Source organism: Cynocephalus volans, chromosome 17 (assembly GCF_027409185.1).
Source record: "Cynocephalus volans isolate mCynVol1 chromosome 17, mCynVol1.pri, whole genome shotgun sequence".
Lineage (NCBI taxonomy): Eukaryota > Metazoa > Chordata > Mammalia > Dermoptera > Cynocephalidae > Cynocephalus > Cynocephalus volans.
The window spans coordinates 48700987-48728440 of NC_084476.1; positions in this window are offsets into that span (position 1 = coordinate 48700987).

A 27454-nucleotide genomic window follows, 5' to 3' on the forward strand; every position below is an offset into this window, starting at 1 on the left:
CATCTTATGATTCCTGCTACATGGCTGAGGGCTCAAGGCTTTCCCTGCAGGGAAAGGAGTCAAGACGGCTGGGGATGTGGTCCCAGGCACCGTAGGGTGTGGGAGAGGCTGGAGAGCAGAGTGAGCCCAGAGAGAATCCATCCCCTCGCCCTCCCACCCAGCCCTGCCCACACCCCCAGAGCCCGTGCTGAGCCAGAGCAGGAGGTGTGCAGAGCATCCCGCTCACACTCGGGGCTGGAGCCTCCATGGGGATGCTCAGCTGGTGCTGAGGGTGCAGAGTGTGGTCAGGGCCAAGAGATTGCTGTCACTGGGAAAAGGATATGCAGATTTTCATGCAGACACTTGGGCAGTACATTCACGTGTGAGGTCAAGTTTGGGCTTTTCCAAGGGCCCTTGGTAGGCCAGGGGAGCAGCGCCTCCCTCTGTTTCCTCATTTATCAGATATTGCTGGACACCTCCTGTTTGCCAGTGAGTAAGGCCCAGAGCAGATAGCACCCTCCTGGGGTGGACAGGTCATTCCAGCAGGGATGGGGCAGTGACACAGACAGAGGAGGTTGTCAGGTTTCCCTGAAGAAGGGAAACGTGGTCACATCAGTGGTTGAAGGCTCCTCCCATGGAGGCTTTTGCCAGCCCCTCCTTGGCTGCCAGGCCTATCTTGCACCAGAACTGCCATACTGGGGGTGGACATTGGATGGGCTGGTCTATGGACAGGCACGGGCAGAGGGTACTAGACTGCAGCTCACTCAGGGGAGCCTTGGGAGGGCAGCATAGAGGGATAGGCCAGGCCTCTGATGCTGTTGCCCACCTGTCTCCCACAGTGCCATGTCCTCTGTCTTAAAGATCTGGCTGGAATTCTATTCCACCGATTTCCACGAGCCTCCTGAATTTCATTCTTTGAAGTTTCTTTCGGCCTATGTACATATCAGTATGCGAGGTTCAGAGGTGGAGCGTAAGGCTGATCTTCTTCTGGCGCAGCTGGAGAAGCTGGAGCACCTGGAGCCTAGTGAGGCGGAGACTGAGGGTGAGGAGGAAGAGGGTGGGTGCCTGTGCGGGTTTGGGGAGGGGCCTGGGCTGGGCCACACAGAGCAGAGTTTCCAGAAGCAGGCTGGGGACAGGGGCACTGAGTACTCAGAACAATCATACAGTGTTCTGCAGTGTGGGGAGACTTCCTGAGGCTGGGCCTCTGGACTTGGGCTTCTGGAAAGACAGTGTCATTGGATGAGACATAGAAACTCACATTGATATTTTCAATTGTTGTCTATCCAGTTCCAGCTTCTGCCCAGGCTGAACAACTGTCCCAAGAGCTGCTGCCATGTTCGGCTCGAGTTCCAGCTCCAGCTCCACCTCCACTGCCAGAGGCAGAGCGAGAGCAAGATCCAGAGCCCAAGCCAGAGCAAGAAGTAGAGCAGGAGCAAGATCCAGAGCAAGAGGTAGAGCAGGAGCAAGATCCAGAGCAAGTGGTAGATCAGACGCAAGATCCAGAGCAGGAGCAACAGAAAGATCAAGAGAAAGATCAGGAGAAAGAGCAAGAGAAAGAGCAGTAGAAAGATCAAGATCCAGAGGTAGAGCTAGAGCAACCTGACATAACCGTTCCTGAAACATCAGAAGAATTAGAAGAAACACCAGCACCCAGGGGAGCCCTGGCTCTAGAGCTCCCACAAACACCCTCACCAGTCCCCACTCCAGATCTGTTCTTGCCCTTCCTTGACGCTGTGCTTCTCCTCATTTTTGTCTCTGTCCTGCATCTCCTCAAATTTTTTCATCTTTTATTTTCAATAATATCCCTTGTATAAAATAAAGTGTTTTTAATATTTTCAAAATTACCATTCAGTGGCATTAAGTACATTTTTAATATGGGGCTACCCTTACCACCATCTAGTGATCGAACAGCTTCATCAACTCTGTAGCCATTAAGCTGTCATTCCCCATCCCGCCTCTCCCTGTCCCTGACTACCACTCCATTTTCTGTGTGTGTGAATTTACCTATCGTGGATTGTTCCTATCAGTACGGTTATATGTTATGTGGCCTTTTGTATCTGGCCGCATAATATGAGAAAGATCTGATTAATTTTCATTTTATGTTTTTAGTTAGAGGAAAATTACAGAAAAAGCAAAGACTCTATGTAGAGACACAAAGCCCTGATAGTTATTATTGCCATAATCTTGAAATAGGAACTACTGTTGAATGACCAGAGAGCCAGAAGCCACTGAGGAAAATGCTGACTTTTCCTGGTCCAAACAAAAACCAGAATAATGTCAAAAGGTGAAAAGACAAACCCCAGACTGGAAAATTCTTCATGGGCAGAGAAAGGGTAGTATGCATCCTAGTTGTACAAAGAGTTCTCATTTATCCATAGGGACAAAGGACATATTCCTGCAGTTCCACAGGGAAGCAATTCACATGGCCAGTAAATGTCAGACATCCGCGGCCTCCCTAATGATTATGCACCGAAATTTACTCACTATTCAGATAGCATTTGCCCCATCAGATGGGCAGGTCTGTATGTCTGGTGACCACCAGCTCTTGTGAGAATGAAGGAAGAAGAAGTCCCAGCAGATGCCCCAGGAGATGTGTCCATAGATACCCCTGTCGCAGGAGCCACTCAGCAGCTCCTACCAAAATGCCCACGTGTGTCCATGTGCCGGGCAGCAGTGATGCTAGGAAGTTACGCCACCTATATATGTATTCTCCCTATGTTAATCAATAGATTCAATAAAGCTAAACTTGAAAAATTCCAAAGAGTGATGTTTACGGGACTTGTCAAATAACCTCAAAGTTAATATGAAAAAAAATTATGTGCAAAAATGGCACCCAAAATGTTCAAGACATAAGAAGAACAATAATAATAAAAACAAAGAGGTAATTTGCTCCATCCAATAAAATGTATTGCAAAGGAACATACTTGAAAGTGCATGAGATTGGCAAAGAATAAGCGAATAGTTCAGGGGAATAAAAGTTTGAATTTTGAAACAGATTCTGGTATATGTGGAAAGGATTCAGATTACTTAGGGGAAAGCACTTCATCATTACAGGGATTGAAATATTATTTATTTGGAAATTAAATCCAGTTATGCTTTTGCTAGGTACCGTTCACAAAAATAAATCTGAAATGAATTACTAACTTCAATATTTTGCAAAAATATTAAGCATTAGAAGAAAGAAAAACACATAATTATTTCCACAGAAGCCAAAACTACTTTTGAGAAATGTAAGACTCATAAATATCAAAACACTGGATAAAATAAGATTTGACCATACGTATTTGTATATCTCAAGATAGAGAAAAATGTGTTATGTGAGTGTATTGTGAATTTAGAAAATCAAAAAGAATTCATTAAAAACCTATTACAAACAAGACGACTTACTAAAATAAAATTTATATGTTGCGATTTAAAAAAATTCACATATAATATTAATAAATGTCTTATGTAATAACAATAACTATCTAGATTACATTCCACAAATCAAGATTCCATTTTCAATAACCACAAAATTGTTAAAATATTTGGCATAAAGCTAACAAGAACTCGACAAAGCCTGTTTAATTACGTGATTTAAGCATTAGAACACTCTTAAAACATACATACACAAACGATAGAGAAATGTCAGAGATATTTTCTTGGCCAGAAAGCCACATGATCCTAAGGATTTTATTTTCTCCTAAGTTACTTTATACGTGTGTCATGATCACATTAAAAATAGTCTCATTTGTTTCTTCACCTAGAACAAAATAAGATGATTATAAAATGTTGATGAAACATTAATCGTTCATCAGAAAAAAATGAGGAAACAAATCAAAAGGGAGGGGTAAGTCTACCAGAGATCGAAAATATTTTTTTATAAATTCTTCATTATCAAGACCATATGGAATTTGTTTATAAGTAAATATAAAACCTAATGAAAAAGAATGGAGAATTCAAAGAGATACCCAAGATTTATAGAAATTTAGTATTTAAGAAAGATAGCATTTCAAATCACTGGTGAAATTATGCTGCTACTAATGTAGCAGCAGTTAACATGGATGGCATAGCAGCAATTAATAAAGCAAAGCAAACTCAAACAAAAGGTAAATGCCACCAACTAGGTCAAAAGGACACGACAAAAAGTAATTACAAGCTCTAATACTTAAAATGGGTGATCAATAATGTTTCAATTAAAAAAAAAAGCAAAAAAAATTAAAAACCTCTTAAACTAGGATAATATCATTAATACAATGATGTGTGAAAAAATGAGATGGAAATGACCAACAAAATGAAATAAAAATGAACAAAATATATGAACAATCTAAGAACACAAAAGGAAATTTAAATTGGCATCAATACTTAATTAGGTGCTTAAAATCCCTCATAGAGAACTATACATTTAAAATATATTGAAATATACAAGACTTCACCTATTAGATTTGCAAAATTTAATTTTTTGATAACAAACTTGTTAGTGAGACTGTGGGGATACAGGTATTATAATACATTGTGGTGGAATGCAAATGGTAGAGCCCATAAGGAGCAGAAACTCGCAAAATTTAGCAAAATTATACTTGGATATTTACTATTTTACACTGTAACCCAATATTCTGGAATCTATATCATATGTAACCTTGAAAAATTATAAGGTGAGGTGTCGACAAGATTGTTCATATGACAATACCTATTACTAAGGGTTGGAAACACCCCAAATTTTCATTCATAAGGTTTGCATGAATAATTAGGGTGCATTTTTACAATCATGATTTCTAAACACTGAGTGTAAAATGTTATTGAATAAACGAACAAACTGAAGACAATGAAGAGTTGTACATGTTCACAGATGAGAAAATAAGTAGGGAAAATATATCAATTCTTCCAAATAAATCTATAAATTTTGTTTATATGTCAATAACAGTTGACATTTTTTACGCAATTTGATAAACTACTAATTCTATATTTCATACGGTTGAGTAAAGGCATAGAATGGACCAAACGGCTCTGGTTCTTCTCTGCAAATGGTGTTCATTTCCTACCATCTTCAGGTAGCTTCCTAATCTAGAATATTCTGAGGGCCTCCTAGATCACTTTCCTCTCTTAGAATGTCAGGCACTCGATAGCACGTCTTCTCCTCTTTCTTATCCTGGGATCATCTCCCAAGCCAGGGTGCAGCTGAATCAGCTCTTTCTCCAGCTCTCGGCACCATGCTTGGCATATGGTGGATACAAACAGAGAGAACAGAGGAGACAGAGCACAAGACTCTAGAGACAGGCGTGTTACAATGACATTTAGAAAGTGACACCTTCTCACTTTTGATCCTGTATTGGTTAGAAGTGAGTCACTAAGTCCAGTCCACACTGCAGGGCAGGGGATTACGTGAGGATGTGTGCAGCAGATGGTGGGGACCACTGGGAGCCCCTGAGGAGTCGCCAACCACACAGACAGAGATGTGGCACTTGAGTCCAAACCTAAATACACACGAAGCCATTGTGAGGTTTTATGGAGGAAAGCAGTATGTGAATGCATGAAATTCCAACTGTCGCATGGTGCAGACAGGGAAAACAGACCAAGAGCAAAAGTGACATTTTCAAGATTATATGACAGGAACCAGACCTGTCGTTAGTCGTATTCCATGCTACCTTCCACACCGTCGTGGATTTTATCTCTAGTCTTGTTTATTAGCTGCATGTGACACCGGCCATAGGTTTCAGAGATGTTTTCTCACACATGCCTGATGCCATCCCTAGGAAGAAGATGCTAGAAAGATCCCCACTGTGCAAAAGGGGAGACTGGGGAGGTCATGAGAGTGACAATGGCTTGTCCAGGGTCACATAAAGTGATAAGAAGCAGGAGCTGGGGATGAACCTACGTGTATCTCCTCCGAGCTGTGACGCTGGCTGCACCCAGGCCTTGCACAGGGGTGTGGTCAGGCAGTGTTGGTGGAAGTGTGGGCAATAGAGAGAGTTCATGGGGAAGGAGGGTCAGCAGACAGGTACCCAGAGGGGCATTTGCAGTCTTGAACACAGAGGAGGGGCTCAGGAAATGAGGTATCAAGAAGTGACTTCACTTCCTTGACGACAGACCCCAACAGAACTCGGAACTCGGTAACCTGGCACCCACATTCTATACACAGCCCCTTCCCCAGCTCACTTGGCCACAGGCAGAGTGAGATGTTGTGCTGTATCCCGAGGTCCCGGGGCCGTAGCCCCAGGAAGCCCTGTGCTGAGAGGCTTGTCCAATGCTTCCGGCGCTGGTTCAGCCCTCGCCCTCGACCCCTGTGGCCGTCTGGGAGGAGGTCCCCAAAGGTAATGTCAGGTGGCCCAGAGGAGGTTGGGCAAGGCCAGGCCAGCACTATGAGCCTCCCTGGGTGACTGCACCCCCTCCTCCTGAGTGTGTGGGGAACGGGGACATGGGACACCCTCCCAGGGCAGGGGCAGAGGGTGGGGGGTTTATAAACCTGCTGGTCCTGGTGTGTTCACACCTCAGGTCTGGCTGGAGGGTGAACGGGGACTGCCAGGGTGGCAACCACCACCCTGTCCATTAACCCTGGGCCCTCAGGCTGTCTTCTCATGTCCTCCCTGGTGTCAAGACTGGCCTCCAGCCCCTGCCCTCCTTGGGGTTCACGGTAGTGTCACTGTGTATCTCTCCCCTGTCCTGTCCTAGAGTGAAGACACATCTTCATTGAGCTCAGATGCCACCCACATGGTGTGGCCTCTCCCGGCACGCACCCTGAAGAAGTGGGTGGAGCACCTGGTGCCTGCTGTCTTGGGTGGTGACCAATCTTATGTCCACCTGTTTCTGTCAAGCTACAAGAACGTTGCCAGTCCCCGGCATGTGCTGCACCTGCTTTTCCTCAGGTGAGCACTCAGGCCCTGGATCACACAGTGCCACTAGGCCGCCTCCCAGCTGTGAGTCTTAGGACTGTCACCACACCCCTCTGAGCCTCAGTTTCCTCCTGTGTTCAGTGGGTGGTCACAGGAACAAGCTCCAGTGGGTCCCCCATGGAAAGTGCTGCTCCTGAGTCCAGCCCTGTGGAAGGTCTGCTGAAGGGGCCACGGTCGTCCTCATTCAGGATTCCTGACACCCCCACGAGGAAGTCTCTGTCACCCCCTCACTGACCTCGTTGACTTGGGCTTCACTGTTTTCACATTTTTACAGGAAATTTGAGATTCTATCTGTAGGCTTCTGCGTGAATTCAAAGCAGGGAGACCAGAGGCGGGCAGTGCGGCTTCAGGTGCACCCAGATATCTTGGGAGGAGTTGGTTGGGGTTCATTCCTTCAACAATCATACGTGAAGCCACACTAGGTGCAGTCCCTTTCTGGGCACTGACCATGATCCAGTGAACCGAGGAGACTGCATTCCCTGCCCTCCTGGGCTTCCATTCTAGTCAGAGGTGAGACAGTCACAGTAGACATGAGAAGCAGGTAGTGCCACCATGTGGTAGATTTGACACACTCCTGACCTCTTCTAGGTATGGAAACATGATTTCTGATTGTGACGGGGATGGGGAATCCCTGGAGCAGCTAAAATGGTAAGTGGAGTTTAGGTGCAGAAGGAGGGGCTCCCATCTCCACACAACTGCGTGTAGTCTGCGGGGGCGTGTGGGTGGGGGGCTGGCAGAACTCTGGCTCTCACACATCTTATGATTCCTGCTACAGGGCTGAGGGCTCAAGGCTTTCCCTGCAGGGAAAGGAGTCAAGACGGCTGGGGATGTGGTCCCAGGCACCGTAGGGTGTGCGAGAGGCTGGAGAGCAGAGTGAGCCCAGAGAGAATCCATCCCCTCGCCCTCCCACCCAGCCCTGCCCACACCCCCAGAGCCCGTGCTGAGCCAGAGCAGGAGGTGTGCAGAGCATCCCGCTCACACTCGGGGCTGGAGCCTCCATGGGGATGCTCAGCTGGTGCTGAGGGTGCAGAGTGTGGTCAGGGCCAAGAGATTGCTGTCACTGGGAAAAGGATATGCAGATTTTCATGCAGACACTTGGGCAGTACATTCACGTGTGAGGTCAAGTTTGGGCTTTTCCAAGGGCCCTTGGTAGGCCAGGGGAGCAGCGCCTCCCTCTGTTTCCTCATTTATCAGATATTGCTGGACACCTCCTGTTTGCCAGTGAGTAAGGCCCAGAGCAGATAGCACCCTCCAGGGGTGGACAGGTCATTCCAGCAGGGATGGGGCAGTGACACAGACAGAGGAGGTTGTCAGGTTTCCCTGAAGAAGGGAAACGTGGTCACATCAGTGGTTGAAGGCTCCTCCCATGGAGGCTTTTGCCAGCCCCTCCTTGGCTGCCAGGCCTATCTTGCACCAGAACTGCCATACTGGGGGTGGACATTGGATGGGCTGGTCTATGGACAGGCACGGGCAGAGGGTACTAGACTGCAGCTCACTCAGGGGAGCCTTGGGAGGGCAGCATAGAGGGATAGGCCAGGCCTCTGATGCTGTTGCCCACCTGTCTCCCACAGTGCCATGTCCTCTGTCTTAAAGATCTGGCTGGAATTCTATTCCACCGATTTCCACGAGCCTCCTGAATTTCATTCTTTGAAGTTTCTTTCGGCCTATGTACATATCAGTATGCGAGGTTCAGAGGTGGAGCGTAAGGCTGATCTTCTTCTGGCGCAGCTGGAGAAGCTGGAGCACCTGGAGCCTAGTGAGGCGGAGACTGAGGGTGAGGAGGAAGAGGGTGGGTGCCTGTGCGGGTTTGGGGAGGGGCCTGGGCTGGGCCACACAGAGCAGAGTTTCCAGAAGCAGGCTGGGGACAGGGGCACTGAGTACTCAGAACAATCATACAGTGTTCTGCAGTGTGGGGAGACTTCCTGAGGCTGGGCCTCTGGACTTGGGCTTCTGGAAAGACAGTGTCATTGGATGAGACATAGAAACTCACATTGATATTTTCAATTGTTGTCTATCCAGTTCCAGCTTCTGCCCAGGCTGAACAACTGTCCCAAGAGCTGCTGCCATGTTCGGCTCGAGTTCCAGCTCCAGCTCCACCTCCACTGCCAGAGGCAGAGCGAGAGCAAGATCCAGAGCCCAAGCCAGAGCAAGAAGTAGAGCAGGAGCAAGATCCAGAGCAAGAGGTAGAGCAGGAGCAAGATCCAGAGCAAGTGGTAGATCAGACGCAAGATCCAGAGCAGGAGCAACAGAAAGATCAAGAGAAAGATCAGCAGAAAGAGCAAGAGAAAGAGCAGGAGAAAGATCAAGATCCAGAGGTAGAGCTAGAGCAACCTGACATAACCGTTCCTGAAACATCAGAAGAATTAGAAGAAACACCAGCACCCAGGGGAGCCCTGGCTCTAGAGCTCCCACAAACACCCTCACCAGTCCCCACTCCAGATCTGTTCTTGCCCTTCCTTGACGCTGTGCTTCTCCTCATTTTTGTCTCTGTCCTGCATCTCCTCAAATTTTTTCATCTTTTATTTTCAATAATATCCCTTGTATAAAATAAAGGGTTTTTAATATTTTCAAAATTACCATTCAGTGGCATTAAGTACATTTTTAATATGGGGCTACCCTTACCACCATCTAGTGATCGAACAGCTTCATCAACTCTGTAGCCATTAAGCTGTCATTCCCCATCCCGCCTCTCCCTGTCCCTGACTACCACTCCATTTTCTGTGTGTGTGAATTTACCTATCGTGGATTGTTCCTATCAGTACGGTTATATGTTATGTGGCCTTTTGTATGTGGCCGCATAATATGAGAAAGATCTGATTAATTTTCATTTTATGTTTTTAGTAAGAGGAAAATTACAGAAAAAGCAAAGACTCTATGTAGAGACACAAAGCCCTGATAGTTATTATTGCCATAATCTTGAAATAGGAACTACTGTTGAATGACCAGAGAGCCAGAAGCCACTGAGGAAAATGCTGACTTTTCCTGGTCCAAACAAAAACCAGAATAATGTCAAAAGGTGAAAAGACAAACCCCAGACTGGAAAATTCTTCATGGGCAGAGAAAGGGTAGTATGCATCCTAGTTGTACAAAGAGTTCTCATTTATCCATAGGGACAAAGGACATATTCCTGCAATTCCACAGGGAAGCAATTCACATGGCCAGTAAATGTCAGACATCCGCGGCCTCCCTAATGATTATGCACCGAAATTTACTCACTATTCAGATAGCATTTGCCCCATCAGATGGGCAGGTCTGTATGTCTGGTGACCACCAGCTCTTGTGAGAATGAAGGAAGAAGAAGTCCCAGCAGATGCCCCAGGAGATGTGTCCATAGATACCCCTGTCGCAGGAGCCACTCACCAGCTCCTACCAAAATGCCCACGTGTGTCCATGTGCCGGGCAGCAGTGATGCTAGGAAGTTACGCCACCTATATATGTATTCTCCCTATGTTAATCAATAGATTCAATAAAGCTAAACTTGAAAAATTCCAAAGAGTGATGTTTAGGGGACTTGTCAAATAACCTCAAAGTTAATATGAAAAAAAATTATGTGCAAAAATGGCCCCCAAAATGTTCAAGACATAAGAAGAACAATAATAATAAAAACAAAGAGGTAATTTGCTCCATCCAATAAAATGTATTGCAAAGGAACATACTTGAAAGTGCATGAGATTGGCAAAGAATAAGCGAATAGTTCAGGGGAATAAAAGTTTGAATTTTGAAACAGATTCTGGTATATGTGGAAAGGATTCAGATTACTTAGGGGAAAGCACTTCATCATTACAGGGATTGAAATATTATTTATTTGGAAATTAAATCCAGTTATGCTTTTGCTAGGTACCGTTCACAAAAATAAATCTGAAATGAATTACTAACTTCAATATTTTGCAAAAATATTAAGCATTAGAAGAAAGAAAAACACATAATAATTTCCACAGAAGCCAAAACTACTTTTGAGAAAATGTAAGACTCATAAATATCAAAACACTGGATAAAATAAGATTTGACCATACGTATTTGTATATCTCAAGATAGAGAAAAATGTGTTATGTGAGTGTATTGTGAATTTAGAAAATCAAAAAGAATTAATTAAAAACCTATTACAAACAAGACGACTTACTAAAATAAAATTTATATGTTGCGATTTAGAAAAATTCACATATAAAATTAATAAATGTCTTATGTAATAACAATAACTATCTAGATTACATTACGCAAATCAAGATTCCATTTTCAATAGCCACAAAATTGTTAAAATATTTGGCATAAAGCTAACAAGAACTCGACAAAGCCTGTTTAATTACGTGATTTAAGCATTAGAACACTCTTAAAACATACATACACAAACGATAGAGAAATGTCAGAGATATTTTCTTGGCCAGAAAGCCACATGATCCTAAGGATTTTATTTTCTCCTAAGTTACTTTATACGTGTGTCATGATCACATTAAAAATAGTCTCATTTGTTTCTTCACCTAGAACAAAATAAGATGATTATAAAATGTTGATGAAACATTAATCGTTCATCAGAAAAAAATGAGGAAACAAATCAAAAGGGAGGGGTAAGTCTACCAGAGATCGAAAATATTTTTTTATAAATTCTTCATTATCAAGACCATATGGAATTTGTTTATAAGTAAATATAAAACCTAATGAAAAAGAATGGAGAATTCAAAGAGATACCCAAGATTTATAGAAATTTAGTATTTAAGAAAGATAGCATTTCAAATCAGTGGTGAAATTATGCTGCTACTAATGTAGCAGCAGTTAACATGGATGGCATAGCAGCAATTAATAAAGCAAAGCAAACTCAAACAAAAGGTAAATGCCACCAACTAGGTCAAAAGGACACGACAAAAAGTAATTACAAGCTCTAATACTTAAAATGGGTGATCAATAATGTTTCAATTAAAAAAAAAGCAAAAAAAATTAAAAACCTCTTAAACTAGGATAATATCATTAATACAATGATGTGTGAAAAAATGAGATGGAAATGACCAACAAAATGAAATAAAAATGAACAAAATATATGAACAATCTAAGAACACAAAAGGAAATTTAAATTGGCATCAATACTTAATTAGGTGCTTAAAATCCCTCATAGAGAACTATACATTTAAAATATATTGAAATATACAAGACTTCACCTATTAGATTTGCAAAATTTAATTTTTTGATAACAAACTTGTTAGTGAGACTGTGGGGATACAGGTATTATAATACATTGTGGTGGAATGCAAATGGTAGAGCCCATAAGGAGCAGAAACTCGCAAAATTTAGCAAAATTATACTTGGATATTTACTATTTTACACTGTAACCCAATATTCTGGAATCTATATCATATGTAACCTTGAAAAATTATAAGGTGAGGTGTCGACAAGATTGTTCATATGACAATACCTATTACTAAGGGTTGGAAACACCCCAAATTTTCATTCATAAGGTTTGCATGAATAATTAGGGTGCATTTTTACAATCATGATTTCTAAACACTGAGTGTAAAATGTTATTGAATAAACGAACAAACTGAAGACAATGAAGAGTTGTACATGTTCACAGATGAGAAAATAAGTAGGGAAAATATATCAATTCTTCCAAATAAATCTATAAATTTTGTTTATATGTCAATAACAGTTGACATTTTTTACGCAATTTGATAAACTACTAATTCTATATTTCATACGGTTGAGTAAAGGCATAGAATGGACCAAACGGCTCTGGTTCTTCTCTGCAAATGGTGTTCATTTCCTACCATCTTCAGGTAGCTTCCTAATCTAGAATATTCTGAGGGCCTCCTAGATCACTTTCCTCTCTTAGAATGTCAGGCACTCGATAGCACGTCTTCTCCTCTTTCTTATCCTGGGATCATCTCCCAAGCCAGGGTGCAGCTGAATCAGCTCTTTCTCCAGCTCTCGGCACCATGCTTGGCATATGGTGGATACAAACAGAGAGAACAGAGGAGACAGAGCACAAGACTCTAGAGACAGGCGTGTTACAATGACATTTAGAAAGTGACACCTTCTCACTTTTGATCCTGTATTGGTTAGAAGTGAGTCACTAAGTCCAGTCCACACTGCAGGGCAGGGGATTACGTGAGGATGTGTGCAGCAGATGGTGGGGACCACTGGGAGCCCCTGAGGAGTCGCCAACCACACAGACAGAGATGTGGCACTTGAGTCCAAACCTAAATACACACGAAGCCATTGTGAGGTTTTATGGAGGAAAGCAGTATGTGAATGCATGAAATTCCAACTGTCGCATGGTGCAGGCAGGGAAAACAGACCAAGAGCAAAAGTGACATTTTCAAGATTATATGACAGGAACCAGACCTGTCGTTAGTCGTATTCCATGCTACCTTCCACACCGTCGTGGATTTTATCTCTAGTCTTGTTTATTAGCTGCATGTGACACCGGCCATATGTTTCAGAGATGTTTTCTCACACATGCCTGATGCCATCCCTAGGAAGAAGATGCTAGAAAGATCCCCACTGTGCAAAAGGGGAGACTGGGGAGGTCATGAGAGTGACAATGGCTTGTCCAGGGTCACGTAAAGTGATAAGAAGCAGGAGCTGGGGATGAACCTACGTGTATCTCCTCCGAGCTGTGACGCTGGCTGCACCCAGGCCTTGCACAGGGGTGTGGTCAGGCAGTGTTGGTGGAAGTGTGGGCAATAGAGAGAGTTCATGGGGAAGGAGGGTCAGCAGACAGGTACCCAGAGGGGCATTTGCAGTCTTGAACACAGAGGAGGGGCTCAGGAAATGAGGTATCAGGAAGTGACTTCACTTCCTTGACGACAGACCCCAACAGAACTCGGAACTCGGTAACCTGGCACCCACATTCTATACACAGCCCCTTCCCCAGCTCACTTGGCCACAGGCAGAGTGAGATGTTGTGCTGTATCCCGAGGTCCCGGGGCCGTAGCCCCAGGAAGCCCTGTGCTGAGAGGCTTGTCCAATGCTTCCGGTGCTGGTTCAGCCCTCGCCCTAGACCCCTGTGGCCGTCTGGGAGGAGGTCCCCAAAGGTAATGTCAGGTGGCCCAGAGGAGGTTGGGCAAGGCCAGGCCAGCACTATGAGCCTCCCTGGGTGACTGCACCCCCTCCTCCTGAGTGTGTGGGGAACGGGGACATGGGACACCCTCCCAGGGCAGGGGCAGAGGGTGGGGGGTTTATAAACCTGCTGGTCCTGGTGTGTTCACACCTCAGGTCTGGCTGGAGGGTGAACGGGGACTGCCGGGGTGGCAACCACCACCCTGTCCATTAACCCTGGGCCCTCAGGCTGTCTTCTCATGTCCTCCCTGGGGTCAAGACTGGCCTCCAGCCCCTCCCCTCCTTGGGGTTCACGGTAGTGTCACTGTGTATCTCTCCCCTGTCCTGTCCTAGAGTGAAGACACATCTTCATTGAGCTCAGATGCCACCCACATGGTGTGGCCTCTCCCGGCACGCACCCTGAAGAAGCGGGTGGAGCACCTGGTGCCTGCTGTCTTGGGTGGTGACCAATCTTATGTCCACCTGTTTCTGTCAAGCTACAAGAACGTTGCCAGTCCCCGGCATGTGCTGCACCTGCTTTTCCTCAGGTGAGCACTCAGGCCCTGGATCACACAGTGCCACTAGGCCGCCTCCCAGCTGTGAGTCTTAGGACTGTCACCACACCCCTCTGAGCCTCAGTTTCCTCCTGTGTTCAGTGGGTGGTCACAGGAACAAGCTCCAGTGGGTCCCCCATGGAAAGTGCTGCTCCTGAGTCCAGCCCTGTGGAAGGTCTGCTGGAGGGGCCGCGGTCGTCCTCATTCAGGATTCCTGACACCCCCACGAGGAAGTCTCTGTCACCCCCTCACTGACCTCGTTGACTTGGGCTTCACTGTTTTCACATTTTTACAGGAAATTTGAGATTCTATCTGTAGGCTTCTGCGTGAATTCAAAGCAGGGAGACAAGAGGCGGGCAGTGCGGCTTCAGGTGCACCCAGATATCTTGGGAGGAGTTGGTTGGGGTTCATTCCTTCAACAATCATACGTGAAGCCACACTATGTGCAGTCCCTTTCTGGGCACTGACCATAATCCAGTGAACCGAGGAGACTGCATTCCCTGCCCTCCTGGGCTTCCAATCTAGTCAGAGGTGAGACAGTCACAGTAGACATGAGAAGCAGGTAGTGCCACCATGTGGTAGATTTGACACACTCCTGACCTCTTCTAGGTATGGAAACATGATTTCTGATTGTGACGGGGATGGGGAATCCCTGGAGCAGCTAAAATGGTAAGTGGAGTTTAGGTGCAGAAGGAGGGGCTCCCATCTCCACACAACTGCGTGTAGTCTGCGGGGGCGTGTGGGTGGGGGGCTGGCAGAACTCTGGCTCTCACACATCTTATGATTCCTGCTACAGGGCTGAGGGCTCAAGGCTTTCCCTGCAGGGAAAGGAGTCAAGACGGCTGGGGATGTGGTCCCAGGCACCATAGGGTGTGCGAGAGGCTGGAGAGCAGAGTGAGCCCAGAGAGAATCCATCCCCTCGCCCTCCCACCCAGCCCTGCCCACACCCCCAGAGCCCGTGCTGAGCCAGAGCAGGAGGTGTGCAGAGCATCCCGCTCACACTCGGGGCTGGAGCCTCCATGGGGATGCTCAGCTGGTGCTGAGGGTGCAGAGTGTGGTCAGGGCCAAGAGATTGCTGTCACTGGGAAAAGGATATGCAGATTTTCATGCAGACACTTGGGCAGTACATTCACGTGTGAGGTCAAGTTTGGGCTTTTCCAAGGGCCCTGGGTAGGCCAGGGGAGCAGCGCCTCCCTCTGTTTCCTCATTTATCAGATATTGCTGGACACCTCCTGTTTGCCAGTGAGTAATGCCCAGAGCAGACAGCACCCTCCTGGGGTGGACAGGTCATTCCAGCAGGGATGGGGCAGTGACACAGACAGAGGAGGTTGTCAGGTTTCCCTGAAGAAGGGAAACGTGGTCACATCAGTGGTTGAAGGCTCCTCCCATGGAGGCTTTTGCCAGCCCCTCCTTGGCTGCCAGGCCCATCTTGCACCAGAACTGCCATACTGGGGGTGGACATTGGATGGGCTGGTCTATGGACAGGCACGGGCAGAGGGTACTAGACTGCAGCTCACTCAGGGGAGCCTTGGGAGGGCAGCATAGAGGGATAGGCCAGGCCTCTGATGCTGTTGCCCACCTGTCTCCCACAGTGCCATGTCCTCTGTCTTAAAGATCTGGCTGGAATTCTATTCCACCGATTTCCACGAGCCTCCTGAATTTCATTCTTTGAAGTTTCTTTCGGCCTATGTACATATCAGTATGCGAGGTTCAGAGGTGGAGCGTAAGGCTGATCTTCTTCTGGCGCAGCTGGAGAAGCTGGAGCACCTGGAGCCTAGTGAGGCGGAGACTGAGGGTGAGGAGGAAGAGGGTGGGTGCCTGTGCGGGTTTGGGGAGGGGCCTGGGCTGGGCCACACTGAGCAGAGTTTCCAGAAGCAGGCTGGGGACAGGGGCACTGAGTACGCAGAACAATCATGCAGTGTTCTGCAGTGTGGGGAGACTTCCTGAGGCTGGGCCTCTGGACTTGGGCTTCTGGAAAGACAGTGTCATTGGATGAGACATAGAAACTCACATTGATATTTTCAATTGTTGTCTATCCAGTTCCAGCTTCTGCCCAGGCTGAACAACTGTCCCAAGAGCTGCTGCCATGTTCGGCTCGAGTTCCAGCTCCAGCTCCACCTCCACTGCCAGAGGCAGAGCGAGAGCAAGATCCAGAGCCCAAGCCAGAGCAAGAAGTAGAGCAGGAGCAAGATCCAGAGCAAGAGGTAGAGCAGGAGCAAGATCAAGAGCAAGTGGTAGATCAGACGCAAGATCCAGAGCAGGAGCAACAGAAAGATCAAGAGAAAGATCAGGAGAAAGAGCAAGAGAAAGAGCAGGAGAAAGATCAAGATCCAGAGGTAGAGCTAGAGCAACCTGACATAACCGTTCCTGAAACATCAGAAGAATTAGAAGAAACACCAGCACCCAGGGGAGCCCTGGCTCCAGAGCTCCCACAAACACCCTCACCAGTCCCCACTCCAGATCTGTTCTTGCCCTTCCTTGACGCTGTGCTTCTCCTCATTTTTGTCTCTGTCCTGCATCTCCTCAAATTTTTTCATCTTTTATTTTCAATAATATCCCTTGTATAAAATAAAGTGTTTTTAATATTTTCAAAATTACCATTCAGTGGCATCAAGTACATTTTTAATATGGGGCAACCCTTACCACCATCTAGTGGTCGAACAGCTTCATCAACTCTCTAGCCATTAAGCTGTCAATCCCCATCCCGCCTCTCCCTGTCCCTGACTACCACTCCATTTTCTGTGTGTGTGAATTTACCTATCGTGGATTGTTCCTATCAGTACGGTTATATGTTATGTGGCCATTTGTATCTGGCCGCATAATATGAGAAAGATCTGATTAATTTTCATTTTATGTTTTTAGTAAGAGGAAAATTACAGAAAAATCAAAGACTCTATGTAGAGACACAAAGCCCTGATAGTTATTATTGCCATAATCTTGAAATAGGAACTACTGTTGAATGACCAGAGAGCCAGAAGCCACTGAGGAAAATGCTGACTTTTCCTGGTCCGAACAAAAACCAGAATAATGTCAAAAGGTGAAAAGACAAACCCCAGACTGGAAAATGCTTCATGGGCAGAGAAAGGGTAGTATGCATCCTAGTTGTACAAAGAGTTCTCATTTATCCATAGGGACAAAGGACATATTCCTGCAGTTCCACAGGGAAGCAATTCACATGGCCAGTAAATGTCAGACATCCGCGGCCTCCCTAATGATTATGCACCGAAATTTACTCACTATTCAGATAGCATTTGCCCCATCAGATGGGCAGGTCTGTATGTCTGGTGACCACCAGCTCTTGTGAGAATGAAGGAAGAAGAAGTCCCAGCAGATGCCCCAGGAGATGTGTCCATTGATACCCCTGTCGCAGGAGCCACTCAGCAGCTCCTACCAAAATGCCCACGTGTGTCCATGTGCCGGGCAGCAGTGATGCTAGGAAGTTACGCCACCTATATATGTATTCTCCCTATGTTAATCAATAGATTCAATAAAGCTAAACTTGAAAAATTCCAAAGAGTGATGTTTACGGGACTTGTCAAATAACCTCAAAGTTAATATGAAAAAAATTATGTGCAAAAATGGCCCCAAAAATGTTCAAGACATAAGAAGAACAATAATAATAAAAATTAAAGAGGTAATTTGCTCCGTCCAATAAAATGTATTGCAAAGGAACATACTTGAAAGTGCATGAGATTGGCAAAGAATAAGCGAATAGTTCAGGGGAATAAAAGTTTGAATTTTGAAACAGATTCTGGTATATGTGGAAAGGATTCAGATTACTTAGGGGAAAGCACTTCATCATTACAGGGATTGAAATATTATTTATTTGGAAATTAAATCCAGTTATGCTTTTGCTAGGTACCGTTCACAAAAATAAATCTGAAATGAATTACTAACTTCCATATTTTGCAAAAGTATTAAGCATTAGAAGAAAGAAAAACACATAATAATTTCCACAGAAGCCAAAACTACTTTTGAGAATATGTAAGACTCATAAATATCAAAACACTAGATAAAATAAGATTTGACCATACGTATTTGTATATCTCAAGATAGAGAAAAATGTGTTATGTGAATGTATTGTGAATTTAGAAAATCAAAAAGAATTCATTAAAAACCTATTACAAACAAGACGACTTACTAAAATAAAATTTACATGTTGCGATTTAGAAAAATTCACATATAAAATTAATAAATGTCTTATGTAATAACAATAACTATCTAGATTACATTACGCAAATCAAGATTCCATTTTCAATAGCCACAAAATTGTTAAAATATTTGGCATAAAGCTAACAAGAACTCGACAAAGCCTGTTTAATTACGTGATTTAAGCATTAGAACACTCTTAAAACATACATACACAAACGATAGAGAAATGTCAGAGATATTTTCTTGGCCAGAAAGCCACATGATCCTAAGGATTTTATTTTCTCTTAAGTTACTTTATACGTGTGTCATGATCACATTAAAAATAGTCTCATTTGTTTCTTCACCTAGAACAAAATAAGATGATTATAAAATGTTGATGAAACATTAATCGTTCATCAGAAAAAAATGAGGAAACAAATCAAAAGGGAGGGGTAAGTCTACCAGAGATCGAAAATATTTTTTTATAAATTCTTCATTATCAAGACCATATGGAATTTGTTTATAAGTAAATATAAAACCTAATGAAAAAGAATGGAGAATTCAAAGAGATACCCAAGATTTATAGAAATTTAGTATTTAAGAAAGATAGCATTTCAAATCACTGGTGAAATTATGCTGCTACCAATGTAGCAGCAGTTAACATGGATGACATAGCAGCAATTAATAAAAGCAAAGCAAACACAAACAAAAGGTTAATGCCGCCAAATAGGTCAAAAGGACACGACAGAAAGTAATTACAAGCTCTAATACTTAAAATGGGTGATCAATAATGTTTCAATTAAAAAAAAGCAAAAAAAATTAAAAACCTCTTAAACTAGGATAATATCATTAATACAATGATGTGTGAAAAAATGAGATGGAAATGACCAACAAAATGAAATAAAAATGAACAAAATATATGAACAATCTAAGAACACAAAAGGAAATTTAAATTGGCATCAATACTTAATTAGGTGCTTAAAATCCCTCATAGAGAACTATACATTTAAAATATATTGAAATATACAAGACTTCACCTATTAGATTTGCAAAATTTAATTTTTTGATAACAAACTTGTTAGTGAGACTGTGGGGATACAGGTATTATAATACATTGTGGTGGAATGCAAATGGTAGAGCCCATAAGGAGCAGAAACTCGCAAAATTTAGCAAAATTATACTTGGATATTTACTATTTTACACTGTAACCCAATATTCTGGAATCTATATCATATGTAACCTTGAAAAATTATAAGGTGAGGTGTCGACAAGATTGTTCATATGACAATACCTATTACTAAGGGTTGGAAACACCCCAAATTTTCATTCATAAGGTTTGCATGAATAATTAGGGTGCATTTTTACAATCATGATTTCTAAACACTGAGTGTAAAATGTTATTGAAAAAACGAACAAACTGAAGACAATGAAGAGATGTACATGTTCACAGATGAGAAAATAAGTAGGGAAAATATATCAATTCTTCCAAATATATCTATAAATTTTGTTTATATGTCAATAACAGTTGACATTTTTTACGCAATTTGATAAACTACTAATTCTATATTTCATACGGTTGAGTAAAGGCATAGAATGGACCAAACGGCTCTGGTTCTTCTCTGCAAATGGTGTTCATTTCCTACCATCTTCAGGTAGCTTCCTAATCTAGAATATTCTGAGGGCCTCCTAGATCACTTTCCTCTCTTAGAATGTCAGGCACTCGATAGCACGTCTTCTCCTCTTTCTTATCCTGGGATCATCTCCCAAGCCAGGGTGCAGCTGAATCAGCTCTTTCTCCAGCTCTCGGCACCATGCTTGGCATATGGTGGATACAAACAGAGAGAACAGAGGAGACAGAGCACAAGACTCTAGAGACAGGCGTGTTACAATGACATTTAGAAAGTGACACCTTCTCACTTTTGATCCTGTATTGGTTAGAAGTGAGTCACTAAGTCCAGTCCACACTGCAGGGCAGGGGATTACGTGAGGATGTGTGCAGCAGATGGTGGGGACCACTGGGAGCCCCTGAGGAGTCGCCAACCACACAGACAGAGATGTGGCACTTGAGTCCAAACCTAAATACACACGAAGCCATTGTGAGGTTTTATGGAGGAAAGCAGTATGTGAATGCATGAAATTCCAACTGTCGCATGGTGCAGGCAGGGAAAACAGACCAAGAGCAAAAGTGACATTTTCAAGATTATATGACAGGAACCAGACCTGTCGTTAGTCGTATTCCATGCTACCTTCCACACCGTCGTGGATTTTATCTCTAGTCTTGTTTATTAGCTGCATGTGACACCGGCCATAGGTTTCAGAGATGTTTTCTCACACATGCCTGATGCCATCCCTAGGAAGAAGATGCTAGAAAGATCCCCACTGTGCAAAAGGGGAGACTGGGGAGGTCATGAGAGTGACAATGGCTTGTCCAGGGTCACGTAAAGTGATAAGAAGCAGGAGCTGGGGATGAACCTACGTGTATCTCCTCCGAGCTGTGACGCTGGCTGCACCCAGGCCTTGCACAGGGGTGTGGTCAGGCAGTGTTGGTGGAAGTGTGGGCAATAGAGAGAGTTCATGGGGAAGGAGGGTCAGCAGACAGGTACCCAGAGGGGCATTTGCAGTCTTGAACACAGAGGAGGGGCTCAGGAAATGAGGTATCAGGAAGTGACTTCACTTCCTTGACGACAGACCCCAACAGAACTCGGAACTCGGTAACCTGGCACCCACATTCTATACACAGCCCCTTCCCCAGCTCACTTGGCCACAGGCAGAGTGAGATGTTGTGCTGTATCCCGAGGTCCCGGGGCCGTAGCCCCAGGAAGCCCTGTGCTGAGAGGCTTGTCCAATGCTTCCGGTGCTGGTTCAGCCCTCGCCCTAGACCCCTGTGGCCGTCTGGGAGGAGGTCCCCAAAGGTAATGTCAGGTGGCCCAGAGGAGGTTGGGCAAGGCCAGGCCAGCACTATGAGCCTCCCTGGGTGACTGCACCCCCTCCTCCTGAGTGTGTGGGGAACGGGGACATGGGACACCCTCCCAGGGCAGGGGCAGAGGGTGGGGGGTTTATAAACCTGCTGGTCCTGGTGTGTTCACACCTCAGGTCTGGCTGGAGGGTGAACGGGGACTGCCGGGGTGGCAACCACCACCCTGTCCATTAACCCTGGGCCCTCAGGCTGTCTTCTCATGTCCTCCCTGGGGTCAAGACTGGCCTCCAGCCCCTCCCCTCCTTGGGGTTCACGGTAGTGTCACTGTGTATCTCTCCCCTGTCCTGTCCTAGAGTGAAGACACATCTTCATTGAGCTCAGATGCCACCCACATGGTGTGGCCTCTCCCGGCACGCACCCTGAAGAAGCGGGTGGAGCACCTGGTGCCTGCTGTCTTGGGTGGTGACCAATCTTATGTCCACCTGTTTCTGTCAAGCTACAAGAACGTTGCCAGTCCCCGGCATGTGCTGCACCTGCTTTTCCTCAGGTGAGCACTCAGGCCCTGGATCACACAGTGCCACTAGGCCGCCTCCCAGCTGTGAGTCTTAGGACTGTCACCACACCCCTCTGAGCCTCAGTTTCCTCCTGTGTTCAGTGGGTGGTCACAGGAACAAGCTCCAGTGGGTCCCCCATGGAAAGTGCTGCTCCTGAGTCCAGCCCTGTGGAAGGTCTGCTGGAGGGGCCGCGGTCGTCCTCATTCAGGATTCCTGACACCCCCACGAGGAAGTCTCTGTCACCCCCTCACTGACCTCGTTGACTTGGGCTTCACTGTTTTCACATTTTTACAGGAAATTTGAGATTCTATCTGTAGGCTTCTGCGTGAATTCAAAGCAGGGAGACAAGAGGCGGGCAGTGCGGCTTCAGGTGCACCCAGATATCTTGGGAGGAGTTGGTTGGGGTTCATTCCTTCAACAATCATACGTGAAGCCACACTATGTGCAGTCCCTTTCTGGGCACTGACCATAATCCAGTGAACCGAGGAGACTGCATTCCCTGCCCTCCTGGGCTTCCAATCTAGTCAGAGGTGAGACAGTCACAGTAGACATGAGAAGCAGGTAGTGCCACCATGTGGTAGATTTGACACACTCCTGACCTCTTCTAGGTATGGAAACATGATTTCTGATTGTGACGGGGATGGGGAATCCCTGGAGCAGCTAAAATGGTAAGTGGAGTTTAGGTGCAGAAGGAGGGGCTCCCATCTCCACACAACTGCGTGTAGTCTGCGGGGGCGTGTGGGTGGGGGGCTGGCAGAACTCTGGCTCTCACACATCTTATGATTCCTGCTACAGGGCTGAGGGCTCAAGGCTTTCCCTGCAGGGAAAGGAGTCAAGACGGCTGGGGATGTGGTCCCAGGCACCATAGGGTGTGCGAGAGGCTGGAGAGCAGAGTGAGCCCAGAGAGAATCCATCCCCTCGCCCTCCCACCCAGCCCTGCCCACACCCCCAGAGCCCGTGCTGAGCCAGAGCAGGAGGTGTGCAGAGCATCCCGCTCACACTCGGGGCTGGAGCCTCCATGGGGATGCTCAGCTGGTGCTGAGGGTGCAGAGTGTGGTCAGGGCCAAGAGATTGCTGTCACTGGGAAAAGGATATGCAGATTTTCATGCAGACACTTGGGCAGTACATTCACGTGTGAGGTCAAGTTTGGGCTTTTCCAAGGGCCCTGGGTAGGCCAGGGGAGCAGCGCCTCCCTCTGTTTCCTCATTTATCAGATATTGCTGGACACCTCCTGTTTGCCAGTGAGTAATGCCCAGAGCAGACAGCACCCTCCTGGGGTGGACAGGTCATTCCAGCAGGGATGGGGCAGTGACACAGACAGAGGAGGTTGTCAGGTTTCCCTGAAGAAGGGAAACGTGGTCACATCAGTGGTTGAAGGCTCCTCCCATGGAGGCTTTTGCCAGCCCCTCCTTGGCTGCCAGGCCCATCTTGCACCAGAACTGCCATACTGGGGGTGGACATTGGATGGGCTGGTCTATGGACAGGCACGGGCAGAGGGTACTAGACTGCAGCTCACTCAGGGGAGCCTTGGGAGGGCAGCATAGAGGGATAGGCCAGGCCTCTGATGCTGTTGCCCACCTGTCTCCCACAGTGCCATGTCCTCTGTCTTAAAGATCTGGCTGGAATTCTATTCCACCGATTTCCACGAGCCTCCTGAATTTCATTCTTTGAAGTTTCTTTCGGCCTATGTACATATCAGTATGCGAGGTTCAGAGGTGGAGCGTAAGGCTGATCTTCTTCTGGCGCAGCTGGAGAAGCTGGAGCACCTGGAGCCTAGTGAGGCGGAGACTGAGGGTGAGGAGGAAGAGGGTGGGTGCCTGTGCGGGTTTGGGGAGGGGCCTGGGCTGGGCCACACTGAGCAGAGTTTCCAGAAGCAGGCTGGGGACAGGGGCACTGAGTACGCAGAACAATCATGCAGTGTTCTGCAGTGTGGGGAGACTTCCTGAGGCTGGGCCTCTGGACTTGGGCTTCTGGAAAGACAGTGTCATTGGATGAGACATAGAAACTCACATTGATATTTTCAATTGTTGTCTATCCAGTTCCAGCTTCTGCCCAGGCTGAACAACTGTCCCAAGAGCTGCTGCCATGTTCGGCTCGAGTTCCAGCTCCAGCTCCACCTCCACTGCCAGAGGCAGAGCGAGAGCAAGATCCAGAGCCCAAGCCAGAGCAAGAAGTAGAGCAGGAGCAAGATCCAGAGCAAGAGGTAGAGCAGGAGCAAGATCAAGAGCAAGTGGTAGATCAGACGCAAGATCCAGAGCAGGAGCAACAGAAAGATCAAGAGAAAGATCAGGAGAAAGAGCAAGAGAAAGAGCAGGAGAAAGATCAAGATCCAGAGGTAGAGCTAGAGCAACCTGACATAACCGTTCCTGAAACATCAGAAGAATTAGAAGAAACACCAGCACCCAGGGGAGCCCTGGCTCCAGAGCTCCCACAAACACCCTCACCAGTCCCCACTCCAGATCTGTTCTTGCCCTTCCTTGACGCTGTGCTTCTCCTCATTTTTGTCTCTGTCCTGCATCTCCTCAAATTTTTTCATCTTTTATTTTCAATAATATCCCTTGTATAAAATAAAGTGTTTTTAATATTTTCAAAATTACCATTCAGTGGCATCAAGTACATTTTTAATATGGGGCAACCCTTACCACCATCTAGTGGTCGAACAGCTTCATCAACTCTCTAGCCATTAAGCTGTCAATCCCCATCCCGCCTCTCCCTGTCCCTGACTACCACTCCATTTTCTGTGTGTGTGAATTTACCTATCGTGGATTGTTCCTATCAGTACGGTTATATGTTATGTGGCCATTTGTATCTGGCCGCATAATATGAGAAAGATCTGATTAATTTTCATTTTATGTTTTTAGTAAGAGGAAAATTACAGAAAAATCAAAGACTCTATGTAGAGACACAAAGCCCTGATAGTTATTATTGCCATAATCTTGAAATAGGAACTACTGTTGAATGACCAGAGAGCCAGAAGCCACTGAGGAAAATGCTGACTTTTCCTGGTCCGAACAAAAACCAGAATAATGTCAAAAGGTGAAAAGACAAACCCCAGACTGGAAAATGCTTCATGGGCAGAGAAAGGGTAGTATGCATCCTAGTTGTACAAAGAGTTCTCATTTATCCATAGGGACAAAGGACATATTCCTGCAGTTCCACAGGGAAGCAATTCACATGGCCAGTAAATGTCAGACATCCGCGGCCTCCCTAATGATTATGCACCGAAATTTACTCACTATTCAGATAGCATTTGCCCCATCAGATGGGCAGGTCTGTATGTCTGGTGACCACCAGCTCTTGTGAGAATGAAGGAAGAAGAAGTCCCAGCAGATGCCCCAGGAGATGTGTCCATTGATACCCCTGTCGCAGGAGCCACTCAGCAGCTCCTACCAAAATGCCCACGTGTGTCCATGTGCCGGGCAGCAGTGATGCTAGGAAGTTACGCCACCTATATATGTATTCTCCCTATGTTAATCAATAGATTCAATAAAGCTAAACTTGAAAAATTCCAAAGAGTGATGTTTACGGGACTTGTCAAATAACCTCAAAGTTAATATGAAAAAAATTATGTGCAAAAATGGCCCCAAAAATGTTCAAGACATAAGAAGAACAATAATAATAAAAATTAAAGAGGTAATTTGCTCCGTCCAATAAAATGTATTGCAAAGGAACATACTTGAAAGTGCATGAGATTGGCAAAGAATAAGCGAATAGTTCAGGGGAATAAAAGTTTGAATTTTGAAACAGATTCTGGTATATGTGGAAAGGATTCAGATTACTTAGGGGAAAGCACTTCATCATTACAGGGATTGAAATATTATTTATTTGGAAATTAAATCCAGTTATGCTTTTGCTAGGTACCGTTCACAAAAATAAATCTGAAATGAATTACTAACTTCCATATTTTGCAAAAGTATTAAGCATTAGAAGAAAGAAAAACACATAATAATTTCCACAGAAGCCAAAACTACTTTTGAGAATATGTAAGACTCATAAATATCAAAACACTAGATAAAATAAGATTTGACCATACGTATTTGTATATCTCAAGATAGAGAAAAATGTGTTATGTGAATGTATTGTGAATTTAGAAAATCAAAAAGAATTCATTAAAAACCTATTACAAACAAGACGACTTACTAAAATAAAATTTACATGTTGCGATTTAGAAAAATTCACATATAAAATTAATAAATGTCTTATGTAATAACAATAACTATCTAGATTACATTACGCAAATCAAGATTCCATTTTCAATAGCCACAAAATTGTTAAAATATTTGGCATAAAGCTAACAAGAACTCGACAAAGCCTGTTTAATTACGTGATTTAAGCATTAGAACACTCTTAAAACATACATACACAAACGATAGAGAAATGTCAGAGATATTTTCTTGGCCAGAAAGCCACATGATCCTAAGGATTTTATTTTCTCTTAAGTTACTTTATACGTGTGTCATGATCACATTAAAAATAGTCTCATTTGTTTCTTCACCTAGAACAAAATAAGATGATTATAAAATGTTGATGAAACATTAATCGTTCATCAGAAAAAAATGAGGAAACAAATCAAAAGGGAGGGGTAAGTCTACCAGAGATCGAAAATATTTTTTTATAAATTCTTCATTATCAAGACCATATGGAATTTGTTTATAAGTAAATATAAAACCTAATGAAAAAGAATGGAGAATTCAAAGAGATACCCAAGATTTATAGAAATTTAGTATTTAAGAAAGATAGCATTTCAAATCACTGGTGAAATTATGCTGCTACCAATGTAGCAGCAGTTAACATGGATGACATAGCAGCAATTAATAAAAGCAAAGCAAACACAAACAAAAGGTTAATGCCGCCAAATAGGTCAAAAGGACACGACAGAAAGTAATTACAAGCTCTAATACTTAAAATGGGTGATCAATAATGTTTCAATTAAAAAAAAGCAAAAAAAATTAAAAACCTCTTAAACTAGGATAATATCATTAATACAATGATGTGTGAAAAAATGAGATGGAAATGACCAACAAAATGAAATAAAAATGAACAAAATATATGAACAATCTAAGAACACAAAAGGAAATTTAAATTGGCATCAATACTTAATTAGGTGCTTAAAATCCCTCATAGAGAACTATACATTTAAAATATATTGAAATATACAAGACTTCACCTATTAGATTTGCAAAATTTAATTTTTTGATAACAAACTTGTTAGTGAGACTGTGGGGATACAGGTATTATAATACATTGTGGTGGAATGCAAATGGTAGAGCCCATAAGGAGCAGAAACTCGCAAAATTTAGCAAAATTATACTTGGATATTTACTATTTTACACTGTAACCCAATATTCTGGAATCTATATCATATGTAACCTTGAAAAATTATAAGGTGAGGTGTCGACAAGATTGTTCATATGACAATACCTA